The sequence below is a fragment of the Etheostoma spectabile genome, chromosome 3 (genome assembly GCF_008692095.1).
Source record: "Etheostoma spectabile isolate EspeVRDwgs_2016 chromosome 3, UIUC_Espe_1.0, whole genome shotgun sequence".
In the NCBI taxonomy this organism is placed as follows: Eukaryota; Metazoa; Chordata; class Actinopteri; order Perciformes; family Percidae; genus Etheostoma; species Etheostoma spectabile.
Genome location: NC_045735.1, coordinates 17,704,173 through 17,726,018, shown reverse-complemented (window position 1 = coordinate 17,726,018; position 21,846 = coordinate 17,704,173). Strand labels below are relative to the sequence as shown.

At 40.4% G+C, this 21,846-nt stretch overlaps 1 protein-coding gene and 1 long non-coding RNA gene across 2 annotated transcripts in view; both read left to right on the top strand.

Moving 5' to 3' along the window:
• cadm1b (cell adhesion molecule 1b) overlaps positions 1-21,846 on the top strand; it is a 184,193-nt gene that overhangs the window by 67,711 nt on the left and 94,636 nt on the right. The window lies entirely within an intron of this gene.
• LOC116678448 (uncharacterized) lies at positions 4,964-20,701 on the top strand. The gene is made up of 4 exons (XR_004329241.1): positions 4,964-5,109; positions 13,848-13,863; positions 14,947-14,961; positions 20,691-20,701. It is a non-coding gene; the product is annotated as an uncharacterized LOC116678448 (long non-coding RNA).

The following is a 21,846-nucleotide window of genomic DNA, read 5'->3' as shown; positions in this document are numbered from 1 at the left end:
TATTAGATAACATTAAAGGTCCAATACGACTGAAAAGTCTCTTTTAAAAGGACACATAAGTAGCGCGTAGTAAACTGTACTGACGTCTCCTGTACATATAGTACTTATTCCCAAGATAACAATCTGAAATTCTTTTATATAGACCTTAGTGGTCCCTAATACTGTATCTGAAGTCTCTTTATATAGACCTTAGTGGTCCCCTAATACTGTATCTGAAGTCTCTTTTATATAGACCTTAGTGGTCCCTAATACTGTATCTGAAGTCTCTTTTATATAGACTTTAGTGGTTCCCTAATACTGTATATGAAGTCTCTTTTATATAGACTTTAGTGGTTCCCTAATACTGTATCTGAAGTCTCTTTTATATAGACCTTAGTGGTCCCGTAATACTGTATCTGAAGTATCTTTCCCAAAATGCAGCCTTGGTGCAGAATTACAACCTCTTGAGTCTTTAGCTTTTGAGGAGGAGGGGGGCAAGGTGGAGGCTGGGGGTGTGGCCTTGACCATCTGCCACTTTGCTCGTTTGAAAGCCATGATGTGTCTCTCTCGGGGGGGGGGGAGAAATTCTCTGGGTGAGCAAAGCAGAGAAAGGGGGAGTCAACCTTTCCCCTTATGACCTCATAAGGAGTAAGATTCCAGATCAGCCCATCTGGGCTTTCATTTTCTCAAAAGCAGAGCAGGATACTCAGGGCCTATCTATAAGTGAAATTTTCATGCCACGGGACCTTTAATGCCCATCTTGTAGTTGCCCTATCCAACCTTCATCAGACCTTCAGGCCTTGTGGCTTCTAGAGTTCCTGATGGATAAGTCTCTGATGAACTGTGTAAGCAGCTGAACCATTAATGAGACATAGCGGAGGGTGTGACTTATTATAGATGGCAGTTTGTTCAATAAATCCTGAAGAAATGTGGCGGCGAAGCTATCAATTAAATGATGGATGAAGAGGCAAAACCTGGAGAACAGGTGATTGACATATTTGTGTGCAGATTGCATGCTTACCCTATTGTCTTCATCAGGAACAGGTAGAGTTTGTTAATCAAGAAGCAAACCTAACATCTGCTTTTTCCACCTTTTATTTGGCTGTTGGTTGGAGGTTTTTATTTCAGAGGATACTCGAGGTGTAACAGTACACATTAGTCTGGGTTCGGTTGACCGTGACTCCTGGTCCGTGACGGTTCAGCACAAATACATAATCCCTTACAGTCCTAGAGGATACACAATAGCAAACTTGGAAAATCAATCAGTTACCACTAGGATAGCTCTTTTCCTATCATGAGGCGACGAACAGGTAACAAACCCTATAGAGATGGGTGAACATGGGTTGGAAGACACAAACGGAAGTAAACAGATGGAGCTTGGCAGGGCAGGTGGAAACAGGTGGAACAAGCATTATTTCCTTCACAATGACTACCATCGGCACAAGAAAGTCAAGGTGGACAAATGGACAATAGATGAGTTTTAACCCTTGTGTTGTCTTCCCGTCAAAATTGAAAATTAACACTTTTTGTTGAAGCTTTTTATCGATGTTTTTAACTTTTCTTACGTTTTTGTCCCTTTTTTCAACACTATTGGCGCATTTTTTAAACACTACATAACAGTAACTAATTAACTTTCGTTTTACAGTTATTTTGGCAATTTATGGTCAATAAACCTCATTTATAGAATATTAGACCTAATTATTTAGACTAAAATTAAAGGAATGGATGTTGATGGAATATGTCAACTTTTACTCCATACTATTTAGAAACCACTTCAATTGTTTTTTCAATTGCTATAAAATTGAAGAAGACGCCCCAAAATTAATGAAGGTAGAGATTTGTACTTGCCAAAGAGCGTTGTGTGGAATCAATCATGTTATTTTGGGGAATTAAAAAGACCATTGATATAGGAAAACGGGTCAAATTGACCCGAGGACAACATGAGGGTTAAGAAAGTCCCCGTTGGAAGACTTGAAACCAGACTAAACTAAAAATGTACAAATTGGGAGGGTTGTCTCCGTGGCCAAGACTACAAATTATTTTATTTTTTTCACAAAGGACACAATCTTTTAAGTGTGACAGCAGTCACAGTTAGGAGGCAGGCTGCTGGCCATGAAGCAGACCTGACGAGACAGAAGCTTAGTATTCTGGGACCCGGGATGATAAGAGAACTGCATGAAGAAGAATATTCATCTGGCTTGACAAGAATCCAATTAGGCATGCTGGATGCTGCATCCTTTTTTGATCTGTCAACATTTATAAAATGTTTTTTTGAACCTTCTTCCATGCAGTGTCTCCACTCAACGCAGCTCTCGTTTGCCTTTGTCACAGCACCTCTAGAGGGTAGAACTCGGGACTGGGCTGGAGTTTTTCGTATATGGGTTAGCACTCAGCCTTACCTGTAATAGAAAGTGATTGGCTGGAGTGGATTTGTATAGGCACTGAGGGAGATCAATGCTTGAGTTTAGGTAACACTTTGCCCTAGAAGTCCAAGTGAATGATGTGGAGCAAAAGCACATTTTTTAAGAGTAACTGCCCAAAAAGTTTTACAAACTTAAAAAGATGCGGCCATTAATGCTGTGACCTGGACAGGATCCATCTAAAGAAATGTCAGGTATGCATTTAGATCGTCTCAAACCCCTTCCTTCCACAACTAGGGATGTGTATTGCCACCTACCTTAGGTAGTACATACTAAATGCTGTAGTATGTGGAATAGCTCCATGTTACATGCATGCATTGTCCCTTTAAATAAACTTTCTGATGTCTGAATTGGGGAGGGCTCCTTCCAACAATTTGTATGACTTTCTGTGAACATGTAATCCGACCAGCAACCCAACTTCACACAGTAACTATCCAGGTGTGAGGAGGGAGACACAAAATGCAGAATTGTAACCTTATTTAACAAACAAGTACTATTGCTATCAAGTCTGGCTGTTTGGAACAGGAATACACATTTTTACCTTTAAATATAGTTGGACATCACTTTAAGGACTACCTTGTGTTAAGCATACCTTTAAACATGGCTGTTGGAAATAATGAAGCGTGATGAGTGTGCCAGGAATGGCTGCAGAGGCAGAGATTGAGAAGTGACTGCACTGCAGAGACTTCTCGGTATGAGCTAATGGGCAGCAGCTGAAACAGGTGGGAGCTGGATGTACAGGTGCATATCACTTGGTCCCTTAATGAGAAAGCACAGGGTTATATTTGGGAACTATAGGAGAGAGGATGCAGAGAGAGGTGGAGATGTAGCCACAGTCTTGACACTTGTTAGCTCTCACCTCATCTATCATGTTGCCTTTCCTTTGTCAGGTATGGCATGTGTTGCAATGTATACACATTTTTCAACGCCCGGAATCATTTTTTTGGTCAAAGCAGCTGAAGTGTACGGTACTGAGCAGGATAGCATCACCCCAAATAAACCAGAACAGCAGTTGTACAATTCAGCAGCACCATACAGGGCTTTTTTTGTCTTTTAAATATTTAATCAGTTCATTTAAGGACTCTCTCAAAACATTACATTACGTTGGCAGGAAACACAACAGAGAGATATCCAATTTCAAATCACCTCATATTGTACCGTGGCATCCCACACACTGCACATGTTAGCTGATCTGTAACAGAAGCTCCGGAGCAAAAGTTAATGCAATCAAGCACGATTCGGAGGTAAAAAGCTTTATCAACATTTCCTCAGGGCAGCAAGGTCAGATGCATCTTCACAATCCAAAAGATAAATGGATCAGGTTTCCACATCACATGTAGTTCAGAGCCCAGTCTGCCAGCAGCCACATAAACATAGGCTTTTGGCCTTAAACACAGGGTTCTCGGTCTAGTGAGGCTTGTCAAAACACAAAATGTCCCCAAGCTAAAGGAGTGGTTCGACGTGATCGATGGACACTGAAGGGGACATTACTGTGGATTCACTCGAGTGACCTGCAGATTCTTTCTGCCCTAGCTTTGTGGGATAAATGCAACGTGTTTATGTTGACGTTTGAGAATCTGCGATTGTGGGATTAGATGAAATTGCAGCCTGTGGTAGTTCTGGGCTCCTTTCCTTGTACGTGGATGACCAAGTTATCCTATTTAGAATGTTGATGATTTGACATGAGTCCGGGTTTTTGGTGAATTGTCTAAATATCTATCCAAAACTGTTGTCAGAGCAACAAGTCCTTAAGCCCAAACATGGTCAGGTTGGAGTCTGGCTCAGGGGAAGTACATTGCTGGGATAACGCCTGCCATTTGGTGCATCTTTCACACGGCGGATGTCCGTCCAAGCCAAAGTGGTATTCCCCTTTCCCAGGATATAGGCAGTGTAGCCGGTGCTGAAACAGAGCTGTGGAGATAATTCAGGCAATGCGAGACTAGACTGGACTAGACTGGACTAGACTGGATTGTGACCCAGACACTCTACTCTGAACCACATACGGTACATGAACTAGTTTTCAAATACAAATGGCTTCCTTTCTTAGACTAATAACGATATATCAACAATTCATGTCAAATGAAGTGTTGATATAATGAGGATTTTAGACGAGAACATGGTTATTGTTAAATGGTCATGATGAAAACGTACCTATACTTAATATGTGATAAAACAAGATCAAATTAAAATAAATGAAATGTATAAATACAACTTTGTAAACAAGAAAAACCCTAACAAAATAGTTTGAGAAACTGAGTACTCTGAGTGAAAAGGCATAAACTCAACTAAAAGATTCGGAAGGCTGTTTTATGGTTGTGGTTTACCCTCGCAGACCCCTTTACGTCTATGTAACTACACATCGCAGCGACGCAAGTGGCTAGGCTGTGGCTTGATATCGTGCATTTCCAACAACTCATTTCCTGGTTCTCCTTCTCCATGAACAACATAAAATCAAGCAAAGGGTTAACTCTTCCTGCTACAGATGTCTCATCTTGGTTAGAAAGCACAGGGGAGATGTTCTCTAACTATGACTCTAGAGTACTCGCGTCAAAGCTAAACGCCATCACTCTCTCACTTTCTCCCTCGCTCTATCACCCACTCCCCACACACACACACACACACACACATTCCGGCAACACACACACACCGGCGCAGTATAAACACCAGGCCACTTATGTAGGCTACGGCGAAAGGTCTGCGTGGAGCCTCCGTTGAACCATAAAACGGCCTACAAAGACCAATCAAGCCTGAACATGCCATCTATTTTGACATTGATTCAATAGGAATTTTGCATTTGAACACCAAATGTATTAAATGATTGAATTGCGGAACTCCCTTTCCTGAAAATTCTTTATGCAATTAAGATGCTATAGGCTTATGATTATCACTTAAAAATGCTAACCGCTAGAAAAAAAGCTACCTCACCAATCACGCGTGACGAAAGTGTGGAAACAGAGGAAACTAGTAACAATGCAGGAACACACAGAAAATGAGATCATGAACGGGGACCTGCCTCATGCAACCACAATCACATGATCAGCACTAAGCCAATCCTATGAACGCTGCTTATGGTTTTGCCTTTATTTTAAATTGAGATTGCATTGTTACTCAAGATGACTTCATCCAGGATTTACAAATCAGTCCTCAAAAGGCTTTCACATATCTAAATTAGCTAGATGACAAGTTTAGCCTGACGGGATTTTAAAGCTACTTTTGAAGAGCAAGGCTCAGATTTTAACGTTTTTTTAATCCACGGACCCCTTAACTTTAACAGAGATGGAGCAGGGACCCCGTACTACATAGATTGTATAAAATGAAGTTGTATGATAAACTTGGCCTACAATAACATGTAGGGCGGCCAAAAGATTTTTGTTATCTATATTAAGCTATTAAAATATTAAGCTATTAAAATAGCCTAAGTATTGCTGGGATGATTTTATAAACTTTCCAAAATAAATAATATATTGACTCTAAGGACCCCCCCTGACTCTGAGGACCACCTAGGGGTCCAGGACCCCCTGTTGAAGATCCCTGGTTTACTTTTTGCAGTCACCAACTGACTCTGCACAAATTTCCACATCAGAGTGTGATTTCAAATGGGATACCATACATTCTTTACAGCGTGGCTTCATTTTCCTGCCCTGGATTTAAAATGATATTGGCAAGTGAATGCCCCTCATGTGTCTGTATCAATTTGACTTGTTGTTATTGCAACAGGTGTTACTCCCAGATAAAATGTGGAGTGTGAAATATGATTTTCGGTTGAAGGATAGACATTTCTTATCTCAGATAACCACTTTACTTCTGTCATAACCTGTCTCTTCCTCTGAGTTCAGCTGTTAGAGGAAACGTGTGTGTACGTATGTGCACATGTTTGTTTGACATGCATATACCTAGGTAGCATTTTTGTCTGCTCTAGGCCTATTTACTTCAATATGCACATGCTCACGAATACTGTCAAATGCACAAGGGACTTTCAGATTTGAATTCTCTTCACGTTTTGTGTAAGACATATGTTGAAACCTTTTTATAGGGGGTCTAAACTGTGATTTGTTAATCCATGGTGTGTTCAGACAATATTCTCTGATCCAGTTCCAATAGTGCTAACCCTGGACTAACTTTCTATTGGGAAGTCAGAAGAATAGCTTTGCTAAAGCAACACTCGAGCTTGTTATAGGCTGCATTATTGTGCACTTGACACTCAAATCTGCTCTCATTTTGACGGTAGGCTTCCAGTTTATTTTACCAATGACTGCTCATTTCTTCTATTGTTATTGAACTGTTGCACAGAGGTCTCTTTGTTTCTTTCTTTCTTTTCAGTTGTCATTCTGATTGAACCACTGTAAAGTGTTTTGTTTCCATTTAGGAAAAAAAACATTACTGTTATTTCTATTCTGTCTGCCAGCAAACCTTCAGAAAAATGCCTAAAACTTGCTTTGTGGTGGGATACACTACCAACATGGTGCAGAATCGAGAAAAACCAAGCTTTTAGGAAGAGAAATGGATACAGGAAATAAAACTTTGGACTCCCTAAGTATGCCTAACGTTACCTAACTGCCATTCGTCATTACATAAGTCCATTTTAGGCTAACTATATTTCAGTAAGTTAAGCTAAAGCATTTTGACAAGATGCAACTTGTGCTGACCTATTAAACTTTTGAGGTGGCAGTAAATATAAAATAATGTGTAGGCTATTTAAGTAATAAAGGATATTAACACAGCTGAGTTTGCCATTTTGCAAAAAATAGTTTCGATGATATTTTTTGTGTTATATAGTGACTCATTTATGTGTTTTTAGCCCCTCCTGTTCGTTTTAACACCAGCTGTTGCCACCAATTGTTGGATTCACAACTTTTCTGTAAACAGGTTAGCTTTCCAATTTCTCAGCGCTCCAAGCCACTGAGGCCTGGGGAGGATTTCTCATGAAATTTCGAAATCAGGTGAGGATCAAAACAGAACATGAAGACCAAGTAACCTCTCAGCAAGATATTTGGAAAGGCATGATCCTACAGGCTGGTGCGTTGCTGCCACTTATATAATATTGGCATTGGTCCCTCTCTTGTTTATAATGTTGGCGGGCCCGGAGCATGAGGTAGAGACTGTGGAGATCTCTGATATTTGGCAAAGTCAACAGTAGTAACAGGAGGATACTTCATCACTGTCACAGTCACTGTCAGGTACCTGAGACCTTGCCAGCTTTTTCAATTTCTCCTGGCCTCAAAGCAATTTGCCAAGCGGAGAAAGAGCAGGTGAATTGCAATCTTTGCGTACATTTATTTGTATAAGAGAGTGGAAGGAGTGACCTAAATGTGGCTGAAGGACATCCGTAGAGAAATAACCAATAATACAGTGAGGCGCTATTTTGCTCACTGGAGAAATGTCTCATAGATGCGTTTAGGAGGTCACCACATGGCATGAAAGTCACCAGTCTTCACTTAAGAGGTTATGTAAGAGGTTATAACAAAATGGCTGCTTGTGGACAAAACCTTTAAACAGATTACTAAAGTGTTCCTGTTTGGTTGTCACCTCAGACTGACGATGCAGTACACTAATTCCGCCACAGGACAGCCTCCGATGGCAGCATGTCAGGATAAGTGCAGTTCACTTGGAGTATGTCAAACAGCAGCATTGGGCTAATGGATTTCCTGCATGTCTCTGTGGGTTGTTTCACTATCGACAGGAGAGTGGCTCAAGTCCTGCCATTCACCAACCTTGGAGCTGATAACGCGGGGAAGGAAAGCAGACAGTGCCACAGCTCACCTGTCACTCCGGCTCCTCTTCCAAATGGCTGCTGTTGATTTAACTGATTGGAGACAGGCCCACTTAAACAAAACAGAGTGCGTCCGTCCCGCTGAGAGTGTTACAGAGACAAAACACGTTGGTAGAACCGCCCTCTTGTTTACTCCAACATGGCAGGCGTGACCTTTTGTGAGCATTTCAAATAGCCAGTGGGACCTGACAGAGACGAAGTTGGGCTTGGGAGAGGAAGTTCCTGCTAGCTCTGACATTACCGGCCATCTGCTTTAACAGGTCGACTGGGAGAGCAGCACAGACGCAGGTACTTGAAACTGTGCAAGCAGCCTTACAATTTATTTTTGGTCATATGGGGGTCACTGAAAAAAAAAGTTATTCCTGTTGTACATCATTGAAATGTTTTAATTAATCCAAAATAAAAACATTCCGGCATTTGTATTCACAGTTGAACATGTATTATTTTCTTGGTTTGGTTTATAAAAATGTCCCAATGCCCCAACTTGAGAGTGTCACTCCGTGGTGCCAAACTAATTTGGAAGATTATTAACACCATATCGGTGACACTTGTTAAAGGTTTACAAAAGACATCTTTTCTTACTTACGTCTATGGCGTATTTGCTCAAAGTGCAGCCTGTGGCGGCGTGACATAATAATGCATGCATGGGATTGGAATCCTCCACAGTCCATTTCAATACTTTCACTTCCAATAGCTTACATTTAACTCACTACTCCACTGCATCAAACTGAGCCAAATCGTAGAGTAGAAAGCTACTGTCTGCATGGCAACTAGTGGAACATTGCGAGTTTCACTGGAATTCCGTTATGTCATCAACGCAAGTGGTGTTAGCTAAAGTTAGTAATTTTGGTGGACAACTTTGCGTAATTTTCCTTTGCAGCCATTTACCCTTACAGTGGGGCTCAAAAGTTTGGGCACCCCAGGGAAAAATTGCCTAAACTTTTCCGGATGCCATTTTTTTTCTGTTATTTTGAAAGTGTAAATGACGGAAATAAAATCTAACTTTTTGTGACATATTATACGAATGTCTTATCTGTCATTTGATGCCTTTTGAAGATTTTTCCATCTTTTCTTGGCTTCGTTATGCACATTAATACAAATTTTTACCAGGGGTGCCCAAACTGTATGCTGAATCTCTAAAAACCTCCTGCTCTATGGTACCTACAGCAGCTCTGTCAATAGTTTGATTTGTACAGGCTTTGACTAGGGCTCCAACTAGCAATTATTTTCATGATTGATTACTCTGCTGAATATTTTCTCAATAATTTCAGTAATTGTTTGGTTCACTAAATGTCACAGAATAGTGGAAAATGCCCATCACAACGTCCCACAGACGAAAGTGTATAGTGACGTCTCATATAATAAGACGTCACTGTAATTGCTTTTGTCTAATCAATAGCCCAAACCCCAAAGACAACCAGTCCACTATCACATATTTGACTATTTTTTTTAGACCCTGGAACCTGGAAATGCTCAGCAATGTTGCTTGAAAATGACTTAACCAATTCATCTTTTATCTAAAAGTTTTAATTTTCTGCTGACTGACTCATGGATTAATAGACTCATCGTTGCAGCTTCATCTCTAGGTGGTTAGACTTTTAAAGATTAGTTTTTGGCGTGTTTGCCTTTATTTGGTAGCAGACAGTAAACCAGGGGAGAGAGCATGCCATGCACTAGCCTGGCTTGTCTTGCTCTGGCGGATCCATAATTCATCATTCATTTTTGATTTGGTTATTATAAACTGGAGCTCCGCGTGTTGGAAAGTGGTGAAAACCTACAACACCAAACAGCATTTAGTGTGCTCGAAAACCCTCTCCATCCATCAGGTTTCCCTTGATAGTGGTGTCGTCTAACTTCACCATGTCTGGAAATGATGTGTTCATGATTCACTGCTCACTAACAACAACAAAATATACAGTTTAGTGAGAGTCAGACTGTCAGATGTTCTGCAATGGTTGCTGCTGTTTGAATGCAAGGAAAGTAACAGATTGCAGCTTTTAATGACTGCATTGCATTTCCTGAGTAGTTAATTGCAAATTTCAGTGCTGCTTTGTTAAGCTTTTCTTCACATGTGGCCACGGCTAACTCTCCGTGTTTCGTGGTTTGTGAGTCTGTGTCTTTTATTACTGTGTGTAATCAGAATCGCTCTCCTTCCCTGGATTAATAGTAGCTGTGAATTCACGAGGTGCTACTGTATCAGCGTGGCCGTTTTCCAAGATGTCATTAGGCCAGAGAGCATGGACCAGCAGCAGAATGAATGACTGCATATCCCATTACCCCCCAGTGCTGGGTTTGCGTTTTGTCCTCTTTCTTGGAGCTAAACTTAAGGGTATTTGTTGAAAAAAATATATACTAGAGACAAAGCTTGGAGTATCTTTAGAGCAGAAGGAAATAGTGTGAGATTTCTTTCCCTCAACACCCTGCTGATTTACGCCTCGCCTTATCCTTAAAGGACAATGAAAGCTTGTGAAATACTGGTTATTGCTTGTTGCATAGCTGGCAGCGGGAATAATGTAACAACTTGTTAAGATTCAGAGTGAAGAGTTTGGACCAGCAGGATAGCAGACTGACCTCTGCCCAGCTAAGTGATGGTTTCAGCTCGGCTCCATCTGCCCATTGTGTTTGCCCTTGGCAACCCAACATAGTTGCTGGTGTTGGTGAGTTAATGAGGACTGCGGAAAGGTTAAGTAAACAGGAGGGGCCAGCCTAACAGGAAAATTACTACTGCCATCACGAAAGACCGTAGCTGAGCCGAGCTCAGGCTGCTCTCATCATTATGTCATTTATCAGCTCTGGTTTTAATGATGCGTGGGTAAAATTGAACTGTAGATTGCTGCAGCATGCCGGTAGTACATATTGGCACCCCTGGCAGCTAAAATGCTTTGGATTCTAATTGAAGTCCACAGTGCCATGGAAGGTGCTGAACTACAACCCTACTACTGTATGTTGTTCTCTTTTGAAGAATATACTCTGTGCGAAGAGGAAAGAGAGTGAGAGGAAAGTGGCCGTTTTCAGTCAGGCGTTTTCAGTCTTGCCATCCCTCATGGTTGGGAACTGCTCCTTTGAGCTTCTCCTTGGGACAAACACAGCCTGCCGACTCCCTACATACCATGATGGATGACGGGATTGTTATTCAGCATTCCTAGGCTCCGCTTGGCTGCCAAGCTGCTGTCTTCTCCGATGGCCATTGTTCTCCGGTCGGCTGGAAGAGTCACCTTTATCCGATTGAAATAAATGAGATATACTCAAACTGAGACATTAATTACAAAGTTTATCTCCCGGCTAAAGTACACTAATAAAGGTCTCTAATAAGGCATCCATCATAGCTAGATTCCTTGGATGTGGCTAAGGGCACTGGCCAGAGGTCACTCCATTTGATGAATGGCAGTCGCGTATGATGCAACAAAAGGTATTACAGATCTCTCCCTCCACACCAATACTACTAAAATTATTAATAGTTGACAAACATGCAAACACAATGGCACGCATTGTGTTTAAAGCACTTTGACAGAAATGTCACAAAATTGATTTGTTCATGCAGACAATAGATTTGGTCTGTATTTACATTTTTCTTTACATCAAATATTCAAGTCCCAGTATTCACGGTTCAGAGATCCAGTCCTGAACTCATGATGCTGCACAACTTACAATGTTTCCTGCCAATAGTAGATCTGGTTGTGTTCACCCACAGTATGTTAACTACATGTTTACTTGTCAAAGCAAAAAAAAACCTGCACAACAACTGTAAGTACTATTTTTGTGTGCTTGCCTGCAGACAATTATGACAAATGTGTGTTCTGTCTGCACTGCCGGGACACACTGCTGACTGCTGCAGGCCAAAAATTGGTCCTGCTGGCTCAAAGATGAACTCAAAGAAACAACCAACGCAAAAAAAAAACTATTTTTCTGTAAGCCAACCCTTTGGCGTAGGATGACCACTAAAGATCAGTTAGGAGTTGACTTAACGCTTGTGTTGGCTTACCGTCAAAATTGAAAGTCAACACTTTAGTTGACGCTTTTTAATCAATGTTTTTAACTTTTTCTTACGTTTTTGTCCCTTTTTTGACATTTAACACACGTAAAACTAACTTATTAACTTTAGTTTTACAAACATTTTAGGAATTTATGGTCAATAAACTTAATTTTTTGGAAATTATTCCTAATGTTTGAGTTAGAAAAGCAGAAATTAGGAATTATTTAGACTAAAATTAAAGGAATGGATGTTGATGGATGATCACAGACTGGAATATGTCAACTTTTACTCAATACTATTTCAAAACCACTTCAATTTTTTCTCCAAATGCTATAAAATTGAATAAGACGCCCCAAAATTAATGAAAGTAGAGATGTGTACTTGGCAAAGAGCCTTGTGTGGAATCAATCATGTTATTTTGGGTAGTTAAAAAGAACATTGATATAGGAAAACGGGTCAATTTGACCCGAGGACAACATGAGGGTTAAATACCTGATTTCAACTGTAACGTGTTATCAGTATAATTGGTATTTTGTCCACATGATTTATTGCCGTCAACAACAGACTTTAAGCCATGTTATCTTCAGCCACTTGTGACCGAACAAGACGCCGGTACGATTTCTCAGTTGTCTTCTTTCGCCTCCTGTGTTGAATTGTCTCACCCCTGAGGTGGACCTTTGCTATGGCTGTCGTTGTACGAGATCCCCGCTCCCTGCCAGATGATGCATTCAACGCAAAGCTGGGAGACATTTGTTTTGTCTTTTCACACGTTTACCACAAAGTGCCGCTTTAAAACTGTGCCAATGGCTGTTATTCAGATACTCCCTCATCATGCAAAGAACAACACGTTGTGATCATACTCCATATTCATGATAGACTCCAGTCGTGGTTTTTTGTGCCTCTTAACAACAGTTTCTTTTTAAGACGGATGTTAGAGTGGGACCTCTGGGTGTTTATACACTTGGATCACAGATGAAGTTCAAGGTGATTACAAGTTAGCGCTCATAGCTGCTGCTACAAAAACCAAGAGGTGTTTGTGTTGTTTTTAAAGAATAGTCTCAAGCTAGTTATATTTTTTTAGGCTTTCAATGAAACTAATGATTAAGATGTTGGGTTAAAGATAGTTTTCAAAAGCAGGCTTTGAAAAGTACTCTTCTTCTGCTCTGCTAAGTCTTCAAGAGCCTTTTTTTTCTTATACAGAGAAGCAAATTGTCCATGCAGTGCAATTTTAGTGACCATATTGTGGCTTTTGGCAGCGACTCAGAATGACTGTCTGACATCGCCACTGCTGCTCTGCTCTGCTCTGCTAAGATTGCACCAGCTGTCTCCCGTTTGCTTTCTAATGTCTTCTTTGTTAACATTTTATCAGTCGTCTGATAACGGCATAACTGGAGGGCAGGCTCCCTCCAGCACTGGACGACAATGGCACAGAGGATGCATGGCACAGATCTACTGTATTCATGAGTCAAAGTGGAACAGTTGGGAGACTCATTCTACTGGTGACCAGAGCATTAATAAATAACTGATAATAAAAAAAAAATAGCTCCGTCTCACTTTAAATTAGCTTTAAATGGTCTGTCAGCACAGGTACATATATTCTCATATTTGTGTCTAATACATTAAATTGATGCCACATGTACACATTTACAGATTGAAAGAGGTGGGGCATGGATTAATATAAAACATAAGGAAATCTTTTCATCAGGCATTAAAGCATAAATGTCCGTGTCATTTAATCATGAAACAGGTGTCCTCTTGCATGTCATGCAAACATAAAAGCACATACATCGATGAAAGAAAATGACCGGCATCCTCAAGTGTACTACTTACAATATGCAAAATAGCAGCTTCCCCTCATATGCAAAACAGCCCTTTTACTCCTTAAGATCTATTATTCACTTTCTTGCTTGCATATCCAATTACTAAATGAGCTTTGCCTCATTCCAACAACTTGACAAAATAGACCAAAAAAAAACTCTATGGTAGCAATTAGTTACACCAGAGGGTAACATGGCTTGTCTTTTTGTTGCTCTCATATTCTCTCCCTTTGGTGCTATTAATCAGTGAATCTGTGGTTTAAACGTGTCTCCATCCAAGTGCAAAAGAAAGAAATATGCAGTCAACTTTTCTGAATAGGTGACACAACAAAACCTTACAAAACTTTAGCTGATTCAAAAGACCGCAGCTAGACTCATATCATATAGACTAATATTTTAATGATGACTTAAAGCTAGTTGGGGGTTAGCTCCAGGGTATATAGCTGGCCCCCTGGCCCCTTAAAAGTTTGAATGCAACCTGAGCTCCTGTGGCAGGTCATTCCTGGCCATTCTTTGGTCAAACTTGAAAACTAAAGGTGACCGGGGTTTCCTGTTCAGGCCCCTCAGCGTTGAAACGACCTGCTGGTGGAGATCAAGGAAGCCAACACATTGCCAGTTTTGGGCAGAGAATCAGACAAGATAAACTGCCTGGGTCCTAATGATCTCCTCCTGTTTGGTTGGACATAATGCATGCTGTGGTTGGTGGCGGGTTTGAAAGGAGAGGGCCATATTGTAGGAAGAAAATAATGTTACAGGAGCTTGTTGCCTCCCTTTACTGCAGCAGAAGTCCACCCCTGCAGGCTGACCAGAGCGCCGTGGTTTTCCCAGGGCAAGCTGTCGTGCTCCTGCCTCTGCGGCTCATCTGTCATTGGCCGGACCTAAAGCTGCTGGATCTTTGCCTGAAGACTTTTAGAAACGCTCTGGCAAGAGGTCATACATTGAATTAGAAAGCCAGTGGGGTAAAATATCGCGGTGGTGGAGGAAAAGCAAGTATTAAACTGTGTTTTTTTTTGTGGCAGCAGTGCCTCAAGCGTTGCTCGCCCTGTCAGTCTGGACCCAGCCTGTCATGTGAAGTTGCAGTTTATTTCCAGATATCCAAATATCAGGGTTGAGTTCATTGTGCAGTTCTCAAATGTGGTATTGATTGTGTTTTTACCAAGTCTTCTCATTCTTATATATAGCAAATATACACACATACATACATACATACATAGTATGTATATATACTATGTATGTATGTATGTATGTATGTATATATATATTTATACATATATATACAGTATAAATACTGCACATACTGCACATAGTGCATATATATATATATATATATATATATATATATATATATATATATATACACACACACACACACACACACACACACACACACACATATAGACAAGGCCTAACACACATTGTCTGTTTCCTTGAAATTAAGAAAAATGTGTTCTTCCCTGCCTTTTCGGACGCACTGTTGTGTTTCTTATAATATTACAATCATTGGATTCTTATTACTTATGCTTCAGCATTTTAATATTGTAGTTGGTTCACATGGAGCTTTTAACTTATATTATACTGTAGGGTAGTTTAACATAATTCTTCATATATTATAAGGCTCATCATAGGTTTTGTATTTAAATTCTTAACTTGTAAAGTAACTATAACAAATGTAATGGAGGAGAAGAATAAAGTACCATGTATAGCAGTATCTGAAACCAGAACTAGAGAAAATGTACTTATAGTGGTTACATTCCGCCGAACAGAAAGCAGTCTGTGAAGTTGATGATGTTCGAAACAGAATAATAAAGTACTCCGGAAAACTAACAAGCAACTGAAATGTGGGAAAGCACACCGCCTCCTCCCCAGCAGCATCTCTTCACTTCAAGTGTTGAAGTGTTTGTCATTCCGCTTAATAAGGTGGCCTCAACAGGGAGCACCACACCAGCAACCTCGGGGATGGAGAGCTTGGGTCGGGGGGGCTGGAGGGTTTGTGACTTCATTTTGAGCATCAACACTAAATTAATTTGCATAGGACGGCACATGAGTGGAATTGTGGGAATCACTTTTGCCACAAAAGTTCCCCTGCAGAAGTTACATGCACTTGAACTTTTTTTTAACCAGTGTTTGTGCATTACTAAGAACTTACACGTTCAATATTACAGCTCATGCATCCTCCATAAACAGAGATCACATTCGCACTATTTGTTATAACACTGACAGCATGTGTTGTACAACAAGTAGGCCTACACTAGCCACATAAACTAAAAGACACATTTCTACCGCAAAGAGACAAATGATGTAACATGATAAGTATAAATGACAAAGATAAATATCAATATCTTTTTACTATTAAGTTACTAAGTTGTGACTGAATAAGAAAAAAATATATGACATAATCCTTGTGCCATAGTTTCTTATGATGTTGACATATAAGAAGGCAACACATTTAGCCTTACTACGAAAATTAAAACTCGTTGCGTCTTCTATTTCATTTCTTTTTCTTTTCTTGATGAAAATGGGCTTCCATAGCACCACAATTAAATCTAGCATCAAATAAAACACATTTGCTTGAAAGAAAGCTACAACAATGAAACTATTAATGAAAGTAAGGATAAAAAACAAGCATGGCTACACTTCTGCAGCAGAGGAAAACTCCAATATTTTGAGTCTTACATATCATTTAGTTTCAATTATTCATCTTAATCACTGAATTGTAAATATGCTTGAATAAATCAATTAATAATGGCTGACAACTAATACATAACACTATTATAAGGTAATCAATTATTAAAACAGCTCCCTCCTTATTGTTAAAGTGCCCATATTATGGGATTTGGGGTGTTATTTTGTGTGTCTGGTGCTTCCGCACACATGCAAACTTGTAAAAATAACTCTCCGGGCTGTTTTGAGTGAGATCGGGTTTCTGAATGTCCCCTGTCTTCAGTCTCCAGGTGAGGTGTTTTACATCTGCGCAGCTTTCTACGTCACTAGCTGAGACGAGGTGGCTAACCGTAGCACGCTAGCTCGTTATCAATGGCAAAACACTGCAACAACACTAGTTGACCATAATCTCCAAAAGAACTACTTCCTGTCCCTGTTGTTTTAAAAAGAAATATTGATGGCCCTGGTCTAGAAGAAGTCTCCCAGCTAATCCTGCCTTGGACTGACCAAAGCTGGAGAAAGAGTTATTTTTTTGATTTAATTTTTTTAATTTATACTGTTTATTGATCCCCAATGGGGACATTACAATTTACACTCTGTTAGTAATCACTACACACAGGCCTAAAATCCACACACACACATTCCTTAATCATGCATAAATGGAGAGGGGGTCAGAGTGAATGGGGCTGCCAGTGCTGTACCAGCACCCTGAGCGGTTGGGGGGGTCTGGTGCCTTGCTCAAGGAAGTGACATCTCTCTAGCTACTAATCCATACTCTGTACTTGGAGTCCGCATGGGGACTTGAACCAACAACCTTCCGGTTCTCAACCCAACTCCCTACGGACTGAGGTACTGCCACCCCAGTTATCTAGCTGATGGGATCTTACCTCGCTACTGAGCATGTGCAACTCCCAACAAAGATATTATAGAAGTGAGACGTCTCACTCTGGAGCTAAAACAGAGACCTAAACACACAGGGTGAAAACAGGATCTGCAGCATTGTGCAGTACAACAAAAAATAGGGTGTTTTTTGAAAATGAAACCATGGAAACCTATTCTGTACAACCTCAAAATACAATTATGAATCTGAAAATGAGCATAATATGGGCGCTTTAAGACATTGATGTTGCGGTCAGTAGGGGTCATAGTCCCTCTGTCCCTATTGAGTGAACCTGCTGTTCACCCTTTGTGTTGAATTGCCTGCAGAAAAACTTTAGAAATTAATTTCTCTCACTGAGTTCAAAGCCTCAGTATGAGATGAATCCTGTGGGATGCATTGTTTTGCACAAGTTATCTTCCAGGCAGTGGTACTGCAATGCTCTCTCTCTCCTCTCTCTCTCTCTCTCTCTCTGAGTTTTTAGCGCTATGAGATTGTTTATGTAATATGATAATGTATTGTTCGTCTGAAGCTTCATATGTGATGCCCTCTTGCCCACATCTGGCTCACAAAATAATTTTTGATCTCATAAAAGAATAAATCAAACGATGTAAAAAAAATAAGTAAAATTGCCTTCCAGTGATAGTCCAGTGAGGCTCTTAGTGCCAAACTCCACCAAATGGCCTTCATAGCAGCGGACACTGCCAGCCATTTGTTTCACGCTATACCAGAATTCACTTGCTACAATCTGCACAAATCATACACACATATTCAGTTTTATGCAGAGGAAAGGAAGATAGCAGTGGGTCTTGATAGGTCCTGTGGTATTGTGTCATGTATAGATTATTTCATATACATGACACAATATAGATGGCCAGTATGTGGACCCCTGAACAAAACAACATTACAGTCATAAGTGAACCACGGGCCATAAATAAGCTGCTATTACAGCCTCTGCTCTTCTGGGAAGGCTGCAGGGATCAGTGCTCTGCCCAACCAACAGAACAGACAACTCATCCCTAATGCTCTGTGCAGGCCAGTCAAGTAAAAAATGTGGAAATCCTTATAGAGCTTGTTTTATGCATGGGGGCATTGACATGTTGACACAGGAAATGGTCTTCAACTTACTGTTGCTACAAAGTAGGAAGCACGTAAAAATATGATTTAGTGCTGAAGCATTAAAAAAAATACCCTTCCTATTTGGTACTGCTCTTCTCTAACATTGTCTGCAAATAGCAATGGACAAAAAAAAAAAGGATCAGAATTGCAGATTTTGTATATGTTTCATCATTCTTCCTTGCGCCTACATTACCCACTATGCAGCCTCGCTTTGCCAGACCTTCCTCCACAGTGCTGCACAGGAGGGTCTGGCTAGTCCACACAGCACTCTGGAATGGGAGAAAAACGTGCTCTGCTTTATTGGAATGCCTTTAAACCAATCAGAATCGTCTTGGGCGGGGCTAAGCACCGAGAGAGAGCAACGGTGCCGCCGCGACTTGCCTCGGGGAGGAACTTGTGTGTTCGAACAAAAGTAGTTTTAGTGGTGCAACAGGAAACTCAGATTGGACAGATAGTCTAGCTAACTGTCTGGATTTACCCTGCAGAGATCTGAGGACCAGGTAACCATAGTCCTCCATAGAACCATAGTACGCCAACACAGAGACAGAGGAAGGGGACGGACATCTTGTCGAAAAGAGGGACAGCCAGTGAAATTTTTGGCGGCACCGGAGCAATGGATGGATGTAGACTACCCATTATGCAGCTCTAGCCCTGTTTACACGTACATGGTTATTTTGAAAAATGAAGACATTTCCCTCAGTTTGTGCCCTTCGTGTACACGCAAACGGAGAATTCGGCTCTGAAAATGAGTCTTTCTAAAAACTACAGCCAAAATGGAGATTTTTGAAATCTGCATTTGCACGTTTGCATGTAAACTGAGACAAACGGAGGTCTAGACAGCCGAGGAAGTGAGGAAGAGAAGAGAGAGGAAGCCATTCGTTGCTATTGTTGCCATTTTGGGGCTTCTGATTGGCTAACGTGGGCTTGAGCTTCTCGTTACACTGCCACCTACAGGTCTGGCGTGCTCTTGAGGGCATCTGTACACGGGTACGTGTGTAACCGAACCCTCTTCTGAAAACTGACGCTGTACACACTGTTATTTTTGAAAAAGGAGAGGTTGAAATGTCTGTTTATGAAAATAGCCGGCCATGTGTTAAGGCTGCAGCAGCCGCCACCTTTGTTGTTTCTCTATTTGTTGGTCTCTGCTTATTATACAACCACGTGTTCATTGGTGCATGTTTCAGTTTTTAAGTGAGTTATTTTTGATTAAATCATAAAGCGTAGTTCTAACTAAGTTGTTTTTTATGGATCTGTGATTTTCAAATAACTTCCTCAGACCTATTTTCCTGGAATGAAGTATATAATTTGGTACTAATTACAGTGAAAATGTTGTTTGGTTGACAAAAAAAAAAACTGCTTCAATTAAGAAAATATTAATTCAGCATTCATCTAATGATGGGAAATTTATTCTTCCTACATGTTGGTTTGTTTGTCAATGAATTTCACATCACTACGGGTTCTGCTGATTAAAAGAGTATCTTTTGTTGATTAGACTTTTATCACGTTAGTTGGAACCAACAGCAAGACAATGACCTGTAAAAACAACGTGTTTCATTTTCATTTCCTTATCAAACAAATAGACTAATAGTACACTTTTTCTCCGAAGGCAGAAGTTGCATATTACGGCTGTAATATTCCTTTAACAGTTGCAGTCTGTCACAGAATGCAAGTAAAGTGATTTTTGGCTTTACTGAACAGTGGGAGGTGGAGGATGACTGGACAAATGTGGAAAGAGAAAGAGGGGGATGACATGCAAAATTGGTTTCATAAACCCTGAAGGATGTGGTTAAATGGTGTCAGCCTCAGATCCCGCGGCCAGCAGGATGTCCTGTGTGGAGGTTTTTATCACATTCGATGAGTAATACATGTGAGAGGGACTTTTTGACATGAAAAATAGCATGCGGTGAAATTCAAATAGCATCCCAATCATGAAGAAGTAGCTCATGCTGGAGATGTTGACAAGACAAATGTTTGTTCACTGGGTTGTGATAATCTGCAATCAGAGCACAGCAAATGTTTTTTTTTTTCCATTAGACTGTTTTGTAGTGCAGATAGATTTGAAAAATTGCCCTAGGACTGTGATCAAACACTGGATTCACATCATCTCAAAAAGCCAGTATTAGAACATTTTGTAAACAGTGTTTATCTGTAATCGCTGTCTTTTTTTCTGACATAGTAAAAAGAAAAAAGACATCATCTGGCCCCTTTTTTTTTTTACCGTGAGTGGAGGTTGCCATTTAGAGTGGAGATGAGTCAGTGCCACATATTATACAAATACTGTTGACTTTAGAAATCAAGACCTTTGGGAGGACGCAGTTCCTCAAATAGCCGTAGAGGTGGGCAGTGTTTCCCCAGAGTGAAGGTGTGTCCTACTTTACACAAGAGTAAGAGAGGGCAATTTCAATTCTGTGATGCGCAAAGCAGGCTGCTTTTGAGAGTTGGAGTGAGACGAGTAAGTGTTGACTAGGAATTTGTTTAGAATCGCATAAACAAGTTGTCAAAAATGTAAAAAAACAAAAAACAATTTAATTTCTGCCCAGGAGTGTAGTTGGAAAGCTTTGTGAGGAGTCATTTTTATTTAATTTTTTTGTAATTGTTTAGTGCCAGAGGATAAACCCAATAAGTTCACTCCAAATGGCTTAAGTATCAACCCATAAGCATGCACTGGTGACTTATAAAAGTCTCTTGCTCTTTCTGTGTATGTGTGTGTGTGGTGTGTGTGTGTGTGTGTGTGTGTGTGTGTGTGTGTGTGTGTGTGTGTGTGTGTGCGTGTGTGCAAGTTGTAGTCCCTTAGCGACACACCCTGTGAACTATACCCAGCATTACAGCTTTAGATTTTAATCAACTTCCAAATCCAGACTTGCATTGATTTCCCTTCATTTCTGCACAGTATGAAAATCAATAGGCAGACTTCACCAACGTTACGTTATCATTGGGTAGTGATGCTCTATTATGAAAAGTGTGCTGTGCATTATCTCACAACTATTAGTCAAAGTTACAAAATGGCATTACATGGAAATCAATGTACTTAAACAGTAATGGCAGTCAAACTGCTCCCAAAGAACAGCTAATGTTCCCACCTATCTTTTCTGTCAGCTGTTGCAGACGCTTAAGAGAGGCTACTACTGGGGGAAAATAGCAATAAACATGAATAACTGATTTGGTTGTAAAAGTTATTAAACGGGGCTTTTTTTGTACAATAAAATATCAAGTTGGAGCAATTGGTGCAC